At 40.1% G+C, this 17,570-nt stretch overlaps 1 protein-coding gene across 2 annotated transcripts in view; it reads right to left on the bottom strand.

Moving 5' to 3' along the window:
* Window positions 1-13,535, bottom strand: part of draxina (dorsal inhibitory axon guidance protein a) — a 31,959-nt gene extending 18,424 nt beyond the window's left edge. Inside the window, exon 1 of one of the 2 annotated variants that reach the window (XM_074674165.1) lies at window positions 13,366-13,535. The gene's annotated coding sequence lies outside the window, so the exon portion shown is untranslated. The remainder of the gene's footprint in view (window positions 1-13,365) is intronic. The other variant, XM_074674157.1, reaches the window with a different exon arrangement.
* Window positions 13,536-17,570: the final 4,035 nt, after the last annotated feature.

Raw genomic sequence — 17,570 nt, 5'->3', positions numbered from 1 at the left:
AAATACTTCATCCAAATCTGTGCACTGACCATGTCGACACGTTTGATGTTAAAGCCAGCCCAGCGGCTCAGATGGCTGAGAACAAAGACAAACAGCTGGTCTGGCTTTGAACAAAATCTAATAAAAAGCAGGGACGAATCCAGAGGAACCCAGAGGTGCCATGTGTGCCCCTTTTTGAAATCTGAATGGCCACCCTAAGGTGCCCCCTCGGGATCCTAAACAGTAATGATAAACCCGAACAAATTGAACATATCTCTCTTCTACTTTTCAAGAAAAAAAAAACAACCTTGTCTCCTTTTTTCACATGGTGGGGTCTTTGTATTGTAGTATGGCATTATTATTCATGTTCCTGTCCTATGTTTGATTTCATGTTGTTGATTTATTCCTGTTGTTACCTTTGCATTTCTACTGAGTTCTTGTTGTGTCAAACCCCCATTGGGTTTGAAATCCTTCTTCAACATCACTGGCTTTGTCCTGTTCTGGTTAAGGTTATTCCTCTCAAACTGACAACAGTTAGCAGCTCTTCTGTCAATTGGCATCCCCCAGGGATTGGTGCTCGGTCCTCTCCTATTCACTTTCTGAGGCCCCATTTATACGACAACGTCTCATCCGAAAGACGCTAAAATGCAGTGAAAACAAATCTGTGTTTACATGGAAACCCTGAGGGACTGAAAATGCTGTAGTGAGCATGCCAGCTCTGTAGTTGGCGCTAATCCTGTCTTGTCTAGAAGCTGTTTTTTATAGATCTCTTCCAAAGTAAAGTTGGGCCGATTATCTGGTGAATTGGCGAATGCCAAGTGTAGGAGTAGTGCAACAGATTGTTGAAAAGCAGTCAGCAGATTCAGCCAGTTAAGCAGCACAAGTACAACATGGTAGTCCATGACATAGCAACAATGGTACAGTTGTACCGTTGTTTGTGCATGTGTGATGCAGAGTGTGAGGCTGTTTTCATAAGTTTGTGTCTAAGGTCGGGTAAAACAACGTTTCTGCATAAACACAAGACCAAAACACAACAATTATTTTGCATTTGCCCTAAAACCGTTGTCGTGTAAATAGGGATGGGTACCTTTAACATCTGAAACGATATGGTACAGATTCCAGGTATCTGGCAATTGGTATTGTTACTCTACGGTACCAATTTTTGGTACTTTTGTGTGTTTTTGAGGTAAAAAATTAAATTTGTTTAATAATAAAATGTAAATTCTTTTTAATTTAACACATTTATTATTCAGTGTATAAACCTGCAATGCTGTGTTCATGTCCAGCATGGAAATTCACCTACTCTTCCATTCCCTCACAGTCACAAGGATGCAGTTAGGTACCTAAACATGGTACCTTTCGATTTGAACTTAATTGGTACCCGGTACTTTTGACAGAATGCGGTCGGTACCTATACCTAACCCTAAGTGTAAATGGCCCTTAACACTCTCCCATGGCAAAATAATTCACGAACATGGTTTTCATTTTACTGTTACACCGATGATGCTCAAACCTACATTTCTACAAAATCCAGCACTTCTTTGACCCTCACTCTGAACAGACAACGCCACTTCCTCTCTCCATCATCCAACATTCATAACAGGGGTGTAATTCTGGACAGCAAACTCACATCCAACAGCATGTTATTCATATCACCAGAGCTGCCATTCCTCACCTAAAAATCATTGCCTGTCTCTGCAAACAATTCTCTTTTTCTGCAGTGGAAACCCTGATTCATGCATTCATCGAACCCAGAATCGACAACTGCAACAGAAATCGATACAGTTCGTCATCCAAGGTCCTCGATACAATCCACTATATTCAGAATTCAGGAGTTTGTCTATTCCAAAACCTCCACCAGCTCTCAGTTACTCAACACATTCAGTCCAAAGTTCCTGTCCTTACTTAGAAAGCCTGCCCCTTCCAATCTCAATGACCAGCTCTAACCCCTCTTATAGTTTCTGCTCTCCATCACAAAAGACAGGCACCAAAACCTGATTTGTAAAGTGTCTGAGTTTTTTGAAAGTGCTGAAGGCATAAAATGTGACATTATTTGTGATTTTTATAAATGCTTGAGGAACATTTTCCTGACATTACAAGTGTTTTTGAGTTTTTCTTTGGTCTAGAATCAGGAGTTAAAAAGATCCCTGCATATCCCTGCTTCTCTAAGACAAAAGCTCAAAATGATTTTATTCACACAACCAGTGCAGAATCAAAAAAGACAAAATCAACAGCAGAAGCTAAACAACAAACCATCAATATAAGTCTACAAAGAAGATATTTATAGTCATTGAAGAAAGATGTGACCTCTCCATAGAAACAGAAGGCACCAAGCGTCAACCCCATCAAATGTTCCTGAATAGAGGCGTCAGGAGAGACAGCAGCAGCAGCAAAGACTGAGAGGGGACAAATATCAGAGCGCAGCAGTGGTCTGTTTTCCTCCTTCACACTTTCATGTGCCACTAACAGGTGGTCCTTTGAGGCGTTGCAGGATGGGGACGATAATGGAGCACGCTGGGTGGCATTCTGGGTTTAAAGCTCCACAGTCTCTCGTGTGTGATAAACAATCTCCGGGAACAACACAGAGCCTGTATTATACATGGCTGTGTGATGTCGGCGGGGCACAGCAGGGCGAGCATCTGCTGCTGAGGCGGGGGGAGGCCAAACGAGCGGCCTGGAACTGACGAGCTTCATTCCCAGAGGAGATAATCCACCATTTTAACAGCAGCATTTAAACAGGGGCTGAAACTGAGAGGAAAAGAGGGGGAAACAGCTGTAGAGGTGCTAAAACCAAAATGGTTTTAAGGCCCTTTAAATCTCTGGATAATTTATCTCCAACAATAACACTGAAATCATGATACAGCCCATTTCATTTTCCAACCTTTAAAAACATAAACTACTGTTTAAGTTTACACATATTTCTGTAGATTTAACAGCAACAGTGCTCTTCTTCAGGATGTTTGTAACTGTTGGATGACAGAAAAGCTTAATCTGTGATTTATAAAGGTGTGGTTCACCTTAAAGACAGTGAATAACCGCTTAGATATTACAAGGATTTGAAAGGAATTGGGAGTAACAGAGGGTCACTGTGTTTTGCAGCAGCTGGAGTCGGATTATGGCACCTTCCATGGCTTGCGCTGCAAGAGTTTCATATGTAACAAGAGGCATAATAAGGACAGCTCTTAAAATGTTTGAAGGAGTTTACAAATAGAGCAGGACAGATGTTAACAGGCCAAAAACTTAGAAAGGTGTAGCTTTTGAGAAAGTGCACCAATCATTGACAAATCATGGCCCGCCAGAGCTTCCATCCAGCCTCCAAAGCATGACTGAAAATTACCCAAGTGAGAAGAAGAAAATGTTACTTTATTTATTTATTTATTAAATAAAATGAAAAAAATGACTCCTGAGAAGTTTCTTGTGCCATCGCCAGCCTTCAATCAAACTAACCACTGGTTGCATACAGAGAAGCACTTGTTGCTCTCTTGTTCAGTTAAAGTTGGGTTAATAACTCCTCTCTCATGGGAGTATTGAGAGTTCAAAGTAGAGCTGTTTCTCTGACTGAAGGGCCTCTGACTGTTCAGGATATGACTCCCTGAAGCTTGCATGTTTTGTGTTGTGGTGACGCCTCAGGTTATTTTCTTTCGCAGCAGTGATGGTTTGGTTTCAAATGAGGTACACAGGTACAGCATCTCTAAAAACTAGCACCATGAATACAAACTTAACAGTCATTCTTCATTAAAGCTGAGCTTTTCGACATCATCTTTTCTCTTAGGGCTCTTTGATGATGACATTTTTGAATCTATTCAAAAGGCTGTTCTCTTGATGCTGTTCTCTACAACCTATGATATTGCATCTGATGGTGATGGACAGCTTGACAGACTCACAAAAGTGAAACCTAAAATATTGCAATTGCCCTGATGGCTTAATACAGTCCAGGTAATATGAGTCTGCTGACACTGATTTATGAGTTTAATTTGTTCTGAGAGCTCGTAACTCAAATTACTTGAATGTCAAATCAATTTTCCCCATTGAAATAAATTGAAATGTCATAAATCCATTCCACCATTTTTGTGATATGTTTTTAAATAAGAAAATTGTACTTATAAATCATAAATAAAAAATTAAGTATAAAACCACACTGTGATAGAATGTACTGCAATAGACTGGTTTTATTAAGTGTAATGTACAGCGTTTAGCTTTGTGGTCAGACTTGAAGATGCTGACAGAGGTGGAGGAGAAAGGCTGAACTGAAGAACTGAATCTTATTTGCTTGTTTTTGCCTTTTTTGCAGTGATTTCCTTACTTTCATCTGCAGGTGTTTTCTATCAAACCTGTACAATGAGCTCTGTTTCATCCTCCCTTTCATAATTTCTAAGATGAGTCAGTCAAGTGTCATTAAATAACACCACCATACACCCAGTTGCAACTTTTTTTTTGTTAAGTGATGATTCTTCCACTGCAAGCTAAGTGCTCAAGTGACTGAGTGACGTTTCCTGCACCAATGTCAGGGTATCTAAACCTGGCTTATAGCTCAAATTTTAGCTGTTAACTTGAATCAGAAATTGTCTGAGAGTCGGCTTGTATCTTGAAAACTCATTACTTGGGACACTCATAAGTCAGGGTACCACTGTTTTTTCAATGACATTACATATATATATAAAATTAATAAATTGCTGAGGATACAAAATAACTTTTATCTATTTCATGGGAGCATCTGGCCCTCACAAGATTTGCCAAGAAAAATTTTAGGCTGTGTTTTAGAGAAAGAACCAGAACTTTTAGCCAAAAGTTTTCAGTGCCTTTCTTGCTATGCTAAATAAGGATTTTCTTTTTTTTGTTTTGATTTGTTTTGTTTAGTTTTTTTTTTTTTTTTACTTTAAATCTGTCTCTGATTCATTTAGGGAAGGGAAGGTCAATTACAGCTACAAAAAGGCAGAAACTGCAGTTTCCAAGTGTCTAAATCAGCTTGAGGTCCAGAATTAATATGCAAAAGAAAAAAAGCAGAACACATATTTTGGCCTGTTTAGGCACTGCACTTTCAGACATATGGTAGTTGTTTGAAAAAGTTATTGTTTATAATATAAAACTATTTTTTAATTTGATATAGCTTCAGAGAAGTTGAGACCATTGAGAATCTAAAACTGGATAAGAACATTTTCTGAATAATTTCATGGTCTCTGACAGCAAACATTAGACCCTCTTTGGGGGAAGCAGCATCAAATGTTGTTCTTTTACCAAGAATGAATGAGCAGCTTCCTCAGATATCAATATTTGACCTTCAGGAAGATGATTTATCATAATGCCCAAGACCGAGAACTTTACCAAGTGATGCTCTGATGAAAAATACAGACAGAGAGGTGACTTCACCTTTGTGTTCTCACCTTGAAGACAGAATAAAAGGTCTAAACCTCAGCTCTGGATGACATTTTTTTAATTCCCCTCTCACACCTGAATGTTGAAAATAGCCCTCTGATGTCAGATCTGTCCACAGGACTGTGGATATTTTTAAAAATGTAGTTTTTCTCTGTTTTTGCTTTGCTGGACAGGATTCTTAAAGAAGAGATAAAAAATGATCCGAAACATGCGGATTTAGTCTGTCACCTTGCAAAAACTCTCAGTGTTTTGCATTCTGACTGAGATACAGGTAATGAATTAGTTAAAAGTTGTTATAATCACAGCGTACAGTGTGAAACAGCCGACAGGGAAACATGAATCAGAGCACAGAGAGATAAGTATAAAGTGAAAGGTAATCTTGCAGAAATTGCAAAGGTGAGGGGAGGTGGTGGTATTGGAGGGCTGGATTATTAAACTGTGATGAGATCAGAGACCTCTCTGCACTCTGTGATCAATCGCTCTGTCCCTAAAGCAAGCCGGCAGTCCTGTTATAAAAATGTATTTAACAGAGAGGGGACCTGATCTGAGGAAGAAGACAGAGGAAACAGAGCAGGAGGCGACCCTGGTATCAAACCGCTACATGTGTGCATCCTTCAGCTTCACCTGCTGTGACACCGAACCTCCAGGAGCCATCTGCTCCCGTTGTTTTATCTCTCACAGCAACCAGCGGGGCCAGAAGGACCCCGCAGACAAAGACTCCCCGAGCAGGCTGTCAGAGCAGAGCCGTCATGTCAGGCAGAGGCCACCTTCAGGAGGTTTCGTTCTTTCTTTTTCTTGGCCTCATGCTGAGATGAAAGGATTGAAAGAATAGTTAAATAGTTAAGTTCAGCAGCAAGGAGAAACTGTCACTGCATGTTGATGTGGATGAACAAAGTCGTGCCTATGACCTCTTTACTGATCTGCTCTTGTACCATCACACTCAGTATTTAACCTTTAGCTCACTGTGAAATAATGACGGTAAAAATGTAAACAACCTGCTTCAAATGGCTTCATTTGAAGCATTAGTATTTAAGTCACACACACACACATGAGACTGGTAATGTTTTTGCCCAGACATTTAAAAGTGTGAGCTGTGTATGATGAAATATGTTCAGGATACTGCCCAAACAAAGTAATGTAAAGTGTCATAACTAGATACAGCTGATCCCTGGGACCACTTTGATACCATCAAATTATGGAGTTGAGATATCTTTCTGACATGACTGATGTATTTTGAGTGACACACATGTAAACATAAGCTCCAGTGACAAAGAGTGATAGTAAGCCACACCTTTTTAATACTTAACCCAAATACTGAGTCCATACATAGAAAGATAAGAAATATGGAGCAAATCTGAATATTTTAATGTGTATGTAGCATTGGGCAGCATGGCTCTGTTGTGGGAGCTCCCTGCCTTTCCACATGACTGAATGAATTAATGAAGGAATAAAAAAAATGTTTTGAATTGAAACAATTTAAAAGCTTAAAGTTAAATTTCCTAAAGGTCCCATATTGTGCAAAAATCACTTTATTAAGTCTTTTAGTGAAATTTGTGGGTCTTTGGCTTTCCTCCCAGCCCACAAAATGTGATATCTAATGACAAAGCCTGTACTTAGTAGAGTCTGTGAATGGAAAATCCTGACCTAAAACGAGTTGTTTGGATTTTGGGGATAAGTCGACGTCAGTGATTCCCTTTTTTGACCAATCAAGAGCAAGTCTGACCTGATTGTTCCATCGGAGCAGATACCCCCGAATCTCCTCCCCACCCACTGCCGAAGTTGAACAGCCATCACTGCTCTGTTTTTGGCTGTAAACAGCCACATAGTTCCATGCACAAGCTTCCCACCTCGGAAGAAGACAAGACTAAGTGGCGAGAGTTCATTCATCAAGGAAATGTGCCAGCTACACTCAGTACAACTGTGCAGGTGTGTGCTAGTCACTTCACGGCCGACTGCTTTTCCAACTTTGGACAGTCCAACAGAGGGCTAGCGAATAGACTGGTCCTGAATCCAGGCGCATTACCAACCATCCATCAACAAACCTTGGACCCTGGAAATGTGAGTATTTCAAATGCTGTGTGCTGTGGAGCAGATGCAAGAGCTTTTCCTCAGTGTCCCCCTGTCTCTGTGTTAGCTTCAGGATGCTAACTTTAGCTGCGGTTAGCCTGTTGTTTCAACCTGTAATGTTACAGTAAACGAGCTTCGTTGTTTTCTAAACATTGTGCTCTCGGAGCTTGTGGCGTGCTCTCAGTGACGTGGAAGAGCGGGGCGGTATCAGCGGTGGCTCATTTACATATGAAGGCCACGCCCACTAAATCAGAGCGTTCTGAACAGAGGGGCTATGAGAGCCTGAAAACACTGCTGCTGTGCTTGATTTATTGGCTTTTTGGACCAAAACATGTTACTTGTGTAGGTTGAAACTACAGCTTATTTATTACATGCCAGACCATGAGAAAGAAAACTCTCTGGTTTGATGAGACAAAGATTGAACTCCTTGGCGTGAATGCCAGGCGTCATGTTTGGAGGAAACCAGGCACCACTCATGACCTGATCAATACCATCCCAACAGTGAAGCATGGTGGTGCAGCATCATGCTGTGGGGATGTTTTTCAGCGTCAGGAACTAGAAGACAAGTCAGGATTGAGGGAAAGATGAATGCAGCAATAAACAGAGAAATCCTGGATGAAAACCTGTTCTGGAGAGCTTTGGACCTCAGAGTGGGGTGACGGTTCATCTTTCAGCAGGACTGCGTCCCTAAGCACACAGCAAGATATCATAGAAGTGGCTTCAGGACGACTCTGTGGATGTCCTTGAGTGACCCAGCCAGAGCATCGGCTTGAATCTGATCAAATATCTTTAGAGAGATCTGAAAATGGCTGTGCACCGAGGCTCCACATCCAACTTGGTGGAGCGTGAGAGGTGCTGCAAAGAGGAATGGGCCAAACTGCCAATCTAAAATATTGTCTTAATAAATTATTCACCTCATTGTGTCATCAACAGCTCTCGCAACCTCCCCATGTCACTCAACCTTGGCAGTTTTTGCTTGCAACATCGAAGTAATATGAAACGATGGCAGCTAGGTGAGGAGGTTGTTGTGATAACAGGAAGTGAAAAAAGATATATAAGGTCATTTTAAATCCATATCATTTATCAGTATGAGACTAGGAATTTTTATATAATGTCCTGATAACAAATAAAATACTTTGATGCATGACTGTTTTTGCAAAGATGTATTTCTGAAATCGTATTTGCTGAAGTTCCTATCATTGAACTTTTGTCCAACATCTATAAAAATTACATTTGTTGTTAATTCAATATATTTCTATTTACAGAGTTAACTATCTGTGTGTCATAGTTAAAAGATTATAATATGTTGTCCAGCTCTTGTTTAATTCATGTTCCTTGTTTGTGTGCACACATTGGTCTAATAAAGCTGATTCCAAAATGGCTTTACTGTTTCCCAAACAGAGCCATTCCTTCACTCTCAGGGTGATAAATTTAAATATCTGATGCATAAACACTCACTTCTGATCCCCTCATCTTGGGTAAAATAAGTCGTCTTTGTGCCACCAAATTATCATAAATATCAGCTCAATAACAAGCTCCCAAATTACAGCTCACTCTTAAAGCCTCTGCATAATAAACACGTCTGCCGAGCGGCAGTTAGCACCATAAAACTTCATTTCCTCAGGGGCCAATAGCAGCGACTTCAGCAATATAAAAGTGCTTTGTCTAACAAAACAATATAGGTGGGATTCACACATTGACTGGGAGGTTTTAGGTGTGTGTTGGACAGCAAAAGGCCCCTGGAAGCAACGCAGGGTGATAAAAAAAAAGGTGCCATAAGGAAGGTCCATCTGTCAGCAAGTGAGCCGCAGCAGAGAGCCGGGAGACGACGAGGGAATCAGAGGTAATTTGGTCGCAGGTACAACAGATGTGGGGCGACATCAGAACATTGTCACTGATGCATGGAAACATCAGCGACATCCTGCGATTGAGTGCACCGTGGCAAACACACACACATGCACACACTCCCAATTGGAGACTTTCCCTCAATCAGTGCATGCACACTCACAGCAGGGAAACCTCCTCCAGACACCCACACAGAGACAAGTTCCAAAAACGCTGAGAGACACAAACGGCACCAGAAGCTGCAGCAAGAGGCGTCCCACAGAGAGGAGCGAGAATGAGAGAGACAAAGAGGAGGAGGAGGGGGAGGAAGAAGGGGGAGAAAGTGAGAAGAGAAATAAGATGTAATTCAGAGAAGGAGAGGGTGGAAGATGTGAGGTAGGAACAGAGAGGAGAGGAATCAAAGCAAGAAGAGGATTTTTTAATGTCTTAATTAGTACAAAGTGTCATGGCATCTTGGTTTCGTGGCAGATAAGGACACCAGATGAACTCACCGCTCAAAAACACAAACAAAGCTTTGGCTGACGAAACCAACAACACATCATGTTCTTTTTTAACACTCTGGACACCTGGGACTGTTATCTCCGCCTGGGAACAGTTTGACCGGTCAGCAGGGGGGAAACACTTCTGTTTAGAGGCGATCAAGTGAAGCATGTAAACGCATTATATGAACCCAAAGTTTCCCCTCCTCCTCCGGCGGAGGCGAGCAGTGTTGACCGGCTGCCAATGTTGAAAGAGTCGTCATGATCAAACAGATGCAGCCATGCTTGGCAGGAAGCGGTGTTCAAGAGGAGGTGGAGGAGAGCAGATGGATGTTGAACGATGTTACTTTACAAATTAGAGTCCAAAAAAATTAGATTTACATGTTTGATGAGTCAGTAACTGAATCCTGATACTCAATCATATCACAAAGACTGGCGAAGTCTTGCTTTCATCAATCGCTTTTTACAAAGTTTACACTCACAATCAGTCTACTTTTTCTCTTTTTCTTCTAAACCTCACCTGAGTTCCTGATTTTTTCCTATCATGCAGTAAAGTGCCCTGAGTCGATAGTAATATCATGGCAGACAAACTGTGTTGAGTTCTTGTGTTGACCAATTTCATTTATGTAAACACTGATGTCGTTTTTGGAGGGAGGAGCCAAAGAGGGAACACAAAGCTAGCTAGCAGTAGCTGGCAGTCAATGCTAATCAGGAATAAGTTGTTTTGTCAGTTACTGTTAGATTTCTCATCGGGAAAAAATTCACTTCAAGCAACAAGTTAAGGTTTCCTAACTTGCAAGCAGTGGTTCAAGGGTTGGACTGAATGGTCGGAGACACAGCTACCACACGTTTACTTCTACCTTGAGGAGAACCCAGGCATCTGCTGTGTCCTGCACTTACACTTACTAGTTTGAGTGCATAAGTGCGTTCACTCTGACGGTGTAGGGAAAAGCGCAGTGCACTTTGATTTCTCAGCTGATGCACTCAAAACGGTCAAAAAGTACACAACGCTGGACACTCCCCACAGTCAATGATTGCCATGTTGGCGAAGTAGAGAGGGGGGCGTGGAAAGATCAAACAATGACTGATGGATGTAATCAACCAAAAGCAGAAGAATACCTGTGAACGGTTGTGAAATACAATTGTACTTTCCAGTAAGCGCAAAGCCGCAGTGTTGGAACAACGCTACCCTGTAAGATTTTGTGCACTGTTCTGGAAAGTGAAGAGTGTACACCGTGCACTTCATGTACGTGTTCAGACGAAAGTATGCAATTTGGGACACAGCAATAAAAATCTCTAGATGCTTAGTCACACTTGGAGTGGGAAGAATTGAGAGAGATGACAAAATGTCAACCATGAGTTTGTGAATCCCACTTACAAGCCTCAGATCTGGCTGCCACAGGTAGCCATGCTGTAAAATATACCTGAATCTTTCTCCTTTGCATCAAAAGTAAGATTATAACTTACTTAGAAAACATGATGAAAAATCCTTGATCAAAAAATGTTGACGATAAGCTCAGAAAGAAAGAAAGCTTTCACTAATGTAAAGAATCAAACAAGTAGAAAAAGCATTCTTCCATTTAGTTTCATTCATTTAAACCTCTGCTAGTAACCATATACAATCATACACAGCATTGACTGTAATAAGCTAAAATATATAGAATAAGAAAGCTTCATAAAAAGTAAAGCCAAAAGTATACAGAGCTCCCCCTGGTGACTGGATGCAGAATGGGTCATAAAGCCCACAATGTTTAATCTTAATTACTTATTTGATATTAAAAGTAGGGATGTGACATCATTATTGACAGCTGTGTTAACAAAGCTACAGCACATTTCTTTAAATCCACAGAAGAAAGGAAAAGCAAATAAATAAGCAAGCAAACAATAATGCAAGAAGTTAAACTTTCTATGACTGGGTGTTAGCTTCAAATTTAACACAACAGTGTGTTCTGCTGGAGAGAAATGTTACGCTTTATTAATAATTTTGCGTTACGTTTAGAAGAAAGGCTAAGACACTCATTCTGATGCTTCAACAGCCAAATCACTTCTGCATATGTGACTTGGTTTTAAGATAGTTTTTTTTAATTATTTTATTTTATTTATTTTTTATTTTTTGCAGTGGGAGAAGATGGAGGCACCTCATCCATATTTGACATTTTCCTGCGCATGTCTGCTTATACAAAAACAAAATATCTAATATTTTTACATATGTATGACCAGGTAAATGCATTTAATATAAATTCCTGAAAATTCCCATAAAAAGTTTTCAACCATGAAAATTCCAGGAACTTTGTGACCTTAAAAGCAACTGATCCATACATCATTGCATGACACAACTATGTTTCCTTGTCATTTTATCAATTAAAATCAAACCCAAAATGTGGTTCAAGTGAAGCTGCAATGACTTATCATTAGATCTCTAAGTGGATTGCTAATAATAATCATTTAGTGATTCAACCTCTTTAACATACAGAAAAAGGGAGGTGTAGGTTCTGGGTTGTCATTTGGATGCAGAAAGTTAATTGAAGACAATATGGGCTAGTTCAATGAGGTTTATTTACAATTTAATACCATGGATAGTGAGGTGATACAAACACTAAAATAAGGTATCATCTGTTAAAAAATCAAGGGAAAAGCTTTAAATGCTGCACATACAGTATGTGTCTTTGGGTTATCTTTAGATTGTCATCATAATAAATTAACTCTGGCTCTTGTTTTGGCCTGAGGTCTGCTCACTGTGTGTCTCCCCGCTCCTCCTGATCACTGCTGATGATTTCCTGCTGATTGACCCCCAAAAAATCATTAAAATCAACTCCTCAACCTGGGTTTGCACATACTTCTTTGCAGCATTTCCCTTAATGCTTTCTCACTGAGACTCCTACCTCAATCTTTCCATCTCTCCCTCTTTTTCTCCCTCTTTCACACACACGCACACACACACACAGTTTCACACTGTCTTTGGTGTGCAGAGCAACAATGAGCTGTCAGGAAGAGATAATCGCTGCTATCAGTTCTGATTCTCCTCACCATTCATCCAACAAACTCCTTTGTGATCTGATTTTAAAGTATGACACCAGGAAACAGCACCATCACAAAACTTAAACTGATTATCGCCTTAACACAAGCTATTATTTTCCGCTGTCAAATCTGATCTAATTCGTTGTTTGCAAACACTCTTTTTTTTCCTCTCACACGTCTGTCCATGGTCAACCGTTCTCTGCAAGTCAAACAACCTTTTTATCACTCAAAACTAGAAGAAAACATTTGTACTTAGTTACTTTTGTTTGTTTTTTGGTGACATGTAGATGTGAGGTTGTTGCGTTTTTACGCGCAGATGGAAACCGAGGTAGATGATTCGGTACATTGAATGATAAGGGCACCAAGTCAATTAAAGCTGTTGAAAAAGAAACTACTATCAACGTGGTAAAGGTATCACTAGATGTTAAAACATACTGTTCAGTCACTGTTAACAAATGCAGATATGGAATAATAATAATAATAATAAAAAAAAAAACGTTAACACATTTGAGACATTGAAGAAGCAGAGCTGGAGGTTTTTAACGCTGACATCAAACCGCAGACATTTACAATGAGAAACATGCAACAACAGATAATTCCTTACCCGCGTGTTTGTTGTTGATGCTCTCCTTTGTTGTTATTTATGGTTTGAACAGCAGGTCAGTCACACGGCGGACAGGATGGAAACGCAGCAGCAGCAGCTCTGTAGTCCACTCCCCGTCCACCCCGGGATGTGCCGAGTACCCGGACTCACTCCTGCTTCTTATGAGGACGAGAGTCATCACCGGCTCCCAGTGCGCGCTCCCGAGTGCGCATTCATGATGGTATATCGATGGAGCTTGTCCCAGCCAGAGGCACAGAGGAGGAAATTGATATTCTGTCGATGTATTGCTGTTGATATTATCAGGAGCAAGTTTTTGTCAGTTCATTCACATTTCCAGAGCCAGAGACCGAAATGTTACCAGAAAATCAGATATTCACAGTTTCTGACTGCTGCTGGTGTCAGTTTTGTTTTATATCATAATAATAAAAGGCCTATGGAGCACACTGGTTTTCTTTTGCAGCTGCTTTTTCTTTAAGAGATTTGTTTTGCAACTGTAAAAATTTTGCTGCAGTTCTTCATACCTAAGCTAAAGATAGAGAAGCAATATCGCTGAAATAAAATCAGAGAAATGTCTTTTAAAAAAACAGACTGTATAATTAATAATAATAATAATGTATTTTTAATTGGCCAACAACTGGGTTATGCTATCACAAGTTTTGATTTCATTTTTTTTGTTCTTAAGAAAGACTCATGCACTTGTAACTTACTGCAAATGACTGAGTTTAGCTAGCTAAAATGTGAGTTTTGCTAGCAACAGTAGACACACAGGTATGCTAGTGAAAGCTAGTAAGTCAGTACTACCAGTAGTTGCTAGTTGCTACATTGATCACTAAATGACTGCTAGAGTAAGTATGCTAAGCTTGCAGACACTAGAACTTAGCTAAGGATGGATAAATACTAATTTTAAAAAAACTTGAAGGAGGTAAGTTTATCAAGTTTTGCTTTGTTAGCATTGACTAAATTGTGTTTTATGCTAGTAGCAGTTGACAAGTGAGTTAGCAAAAGAGGTTAAAAACTAGGTTATGCTAATAAAGGCTTTTGCTTTCATGTCTTTGCAGTTCAGAGAAGCTCACAAACACTTTATGTTACTACCTACGAATGACCAAGTTCAGCTTGCTAAAATGTAATTTTTGCTAGTACCAGTAGACAGGTGAAGTACGTTAGTGGCAGCTAGTGAGGTTGTAGTACTGGTAGTCATTTATCACTAAAATACTGAGCAGAAGCTAACAGGTATGCTAATCTCTGCTAAGCTAGAGGAAACTAAACTAAAACTAAACACTTAGCTAAGGATGGAGAGGTAATTATGTATAATTAATTTGAAGGTATTGATGACAGAGCTCACTTAGCTAGGAATTAGCTAAGATATAGCTAGTGGTGGCTAGTTGATAAGTAGAAGCTCTTAAACAGTGAGTCAGAGGTAGTGGCTAACTAAGGGGCTATGCTATAAAATGCTTTTACTTTAACATTATGGCAGACTATGAATATCTTGTTTCAGCTAGCTAAAAGTACGTTTTGTTAGTTAAAGCTAAATAAGGTTGGTAGGCAAATTAGCTATTTCATTTATTTCCAATTCTGTAACCAGATTTGTCGAATGATTTTTATCATTTATTCAACATATGTCACATTTAATACAGCTTCCTTAACACTAGCGGTAACGCTTAATTTACCTTAAATCAGTGAATTCCTGAGTGCTGATGTTCTGTAGACAGTGTGGCAGCAGTTTAAAACCCCTTTGGCTCTTCTTCAAACATGACCCTGCCCTGTGCATCTGAGAATCTCAGTCTGGAAAGTTTTTAGTCATTTGTGGGAAAAATCCCAACATCAGATTGATCTCACTGAAGATAATTAAAAAAAAAGCTGTATGGGATCAAATAAGTGGTTAAAACTTTCCCAAAAGACAGCAGATACTTATTGCTCATATTTGGGTGTCTGCACACTTTTGGTCATGCAGTGTTATTAGACCCTGGACTTAACAGATATCTGTCCATCATAGGGGGGGAAAGTGACCTAATGTCATCTGCACCTGCATTTAATCTAAGTTTTCAACACCTGCAGTATCACTGAGGCATGATTTTGGTTTGGTGGATATCCTCTGCAGTCAGTGCATTTTTCATGGCCTGTTCTTTCTTGATCGTACAAAGTGAATTGACTGCAGAGCCAGCAGGGCTCATTCTAAATCTACACCATGAGCCTGTTGTGTGTCGGCAGATTTAAATGGTCTATATTTGCAGAGTGATTGTGTAGAAATCACTTCAGGGGATTGGTTGACATTTAGATTTTTTAGTCCCTCATCTTGTCTTGTTTTCTGTGTGTCCGCCCTGAAGAAAATGGCTTGTTGGTTTTATTGAAACCAATGAAAAAGCTTTATACTCATTTGGATTGAATGCAAACAATGCTGACAAGCCACTTAGTGAAGTGCGGGTGTGACACAGAGGGACAGAGTCTGCTGGAGGAAGATAACAAGCACGAAGGCCTTTGGAAATATGTTGGAGTGCTTAAACATCTTACAATATAAAAAAACATGAATATTTTAGGATTATTTGACTTTTTCTGTATAAAATTAATGTATTTTGCTCATGTTTCTATATGGTGTTGGTTAGGTATGGGACTCCAAACGAGGAGAGTCTGCACACTGAACCTAAAGTGAGTACTCCTGACAGTTAAAAACACATCCACATACTTTCTTGGCTTTCATCTCAAGTTGAGATTTCCACGTTCTGCCTCGCGCTCGTGTCTGGAAAAATTTGAGCAAGTTGTCAGCCGCTCTGTGAAGAACAAGATGGCATTTGAGTGGGACCCCCGCAGCTCCTGTGTGCCTCCTGAGAGAGCTCCTCTCGGAGATCATGATGGGTGTCAGTGACAGAAGCACAGAAGATGGAATCAAAAGTCTTTTCTCGTCATTTAACAGACATATATTGTGCCCGGTCTGGATTCTGCTGCTTCATCAGGTATGAACAAAGCAGCAAGTGCAGATTGGTAGAGTTTTCTTTTGCAAATGATCAATAATTTCTACCCAGAGGTACAATAGGGGGATGTGGAGGAACTCAACCAATTTAGAAAAGTTAGAGCTGTGAGTTCACAAAATGAAGAAACAGCACATCTACGGGTTTTAAAAGAAGGCTAATTTAAATATCTGCTTTGTTGTTAAAAGGGGGCAAATATTCAGCATTTGGAGGCCAATTTAACTGCTCTGTTTGATAGTCCCACACTCTCATGAAAAGTAAATAAACCCCCTACAAATATTCCTCCACTAGAAACAGAAAGGTCTGTAAGAACAAAGTTATGGCAAATTAGCCAGGAGACCAAAGATAAACTTTCTGTACTCACCTGAGTCGACACACACAAAGCAGCTTATTGTGCGTCTCAGGTCACGCGGCCAATCAAATTGCTGTTATTGTTTCTCCAAATCCACCAAAGGTTCAGCTGCAATGTGCTGAATTCAAAGCTGGAGGAAAAAAATCTTTTGAAATCAGTGTTTACTGTAACTCCAGTAATTAGTGTTGTGCAAACAGCGGCAGTCAATGCTGCTCTGTTTCTCAGGCCCGAGCTATCCCTGTGTTACGAGCCCTGCCTGTAATTAGAAAGTTACAGAGAGAAACCATCTCACTGCAGCTGCACGAACGAGGCGGCTGAAGCTGGAACTTGTGCATTCAGAGCAGGCCTGCACATTTGGGATACAATAGTTTCAGTATGAAAAACAAAAATAGATAATAAAACACACTCACAATAACTGCCTCAGTGCAACTTATAGAGTCAGATAGACTGCACACACACTTAGCAGCTACATCAGAATGCAAACATTTACCCAATCAGAGTGAGCCTTCATGGTCATGTTATTACAGAGTTTGTGAGTCAGTAAGACACAGATTCACCTTGAAGTTTTATGCTATTCAGATCAGTTAGATTCCCAACTGGACAAGTAGAATGATGACATTGTGCAATGTGGAAACAATTGTGATAATCTGGAAATCTGACTAGTATATATTTACAAGTAGGTTGTTTCTAAATGCTTTATCAGTATCTGCAGTCAGGTCAAAGGTGAACCCATTTAGGACAATGACTGAAAACCCCTGTGACGACACGCCACCAACTGACAAAGTTCGGCAGGGAAAAGTAAAATCTGTCATTTTTTCTGAAGGATTTCTTGGATTTATTTTGTTGTAGTGTTGGACACTGGGACTGGACTGGCAAAAAGAAAATAGATG

Source organism: Halichoeres trimaculatus, unplaced genomic scaffold, assembly GCF_033239565.1.
Source record: "Halichoeres trimaculatus isolate MK-OKI-2021-1 unplaced genomic scaffold, fHalTri1.1 fHalTri1_scaffold_1, whole genome shotgun sequence".
In the NCBI taxonomy this organism is placed as follows: domain Eukaryota; kingdom Metazoa; phylum Chordata; class Actinopteri; order Labriformes; family Labridae; genus Halichoeres; species Halichoeres trimaculatus.
The sequence above is the reverse complement of the archived record's forward strand: the minus strand, read 5'-3'. Positions and strand labels throughout refer to the sequence as shown.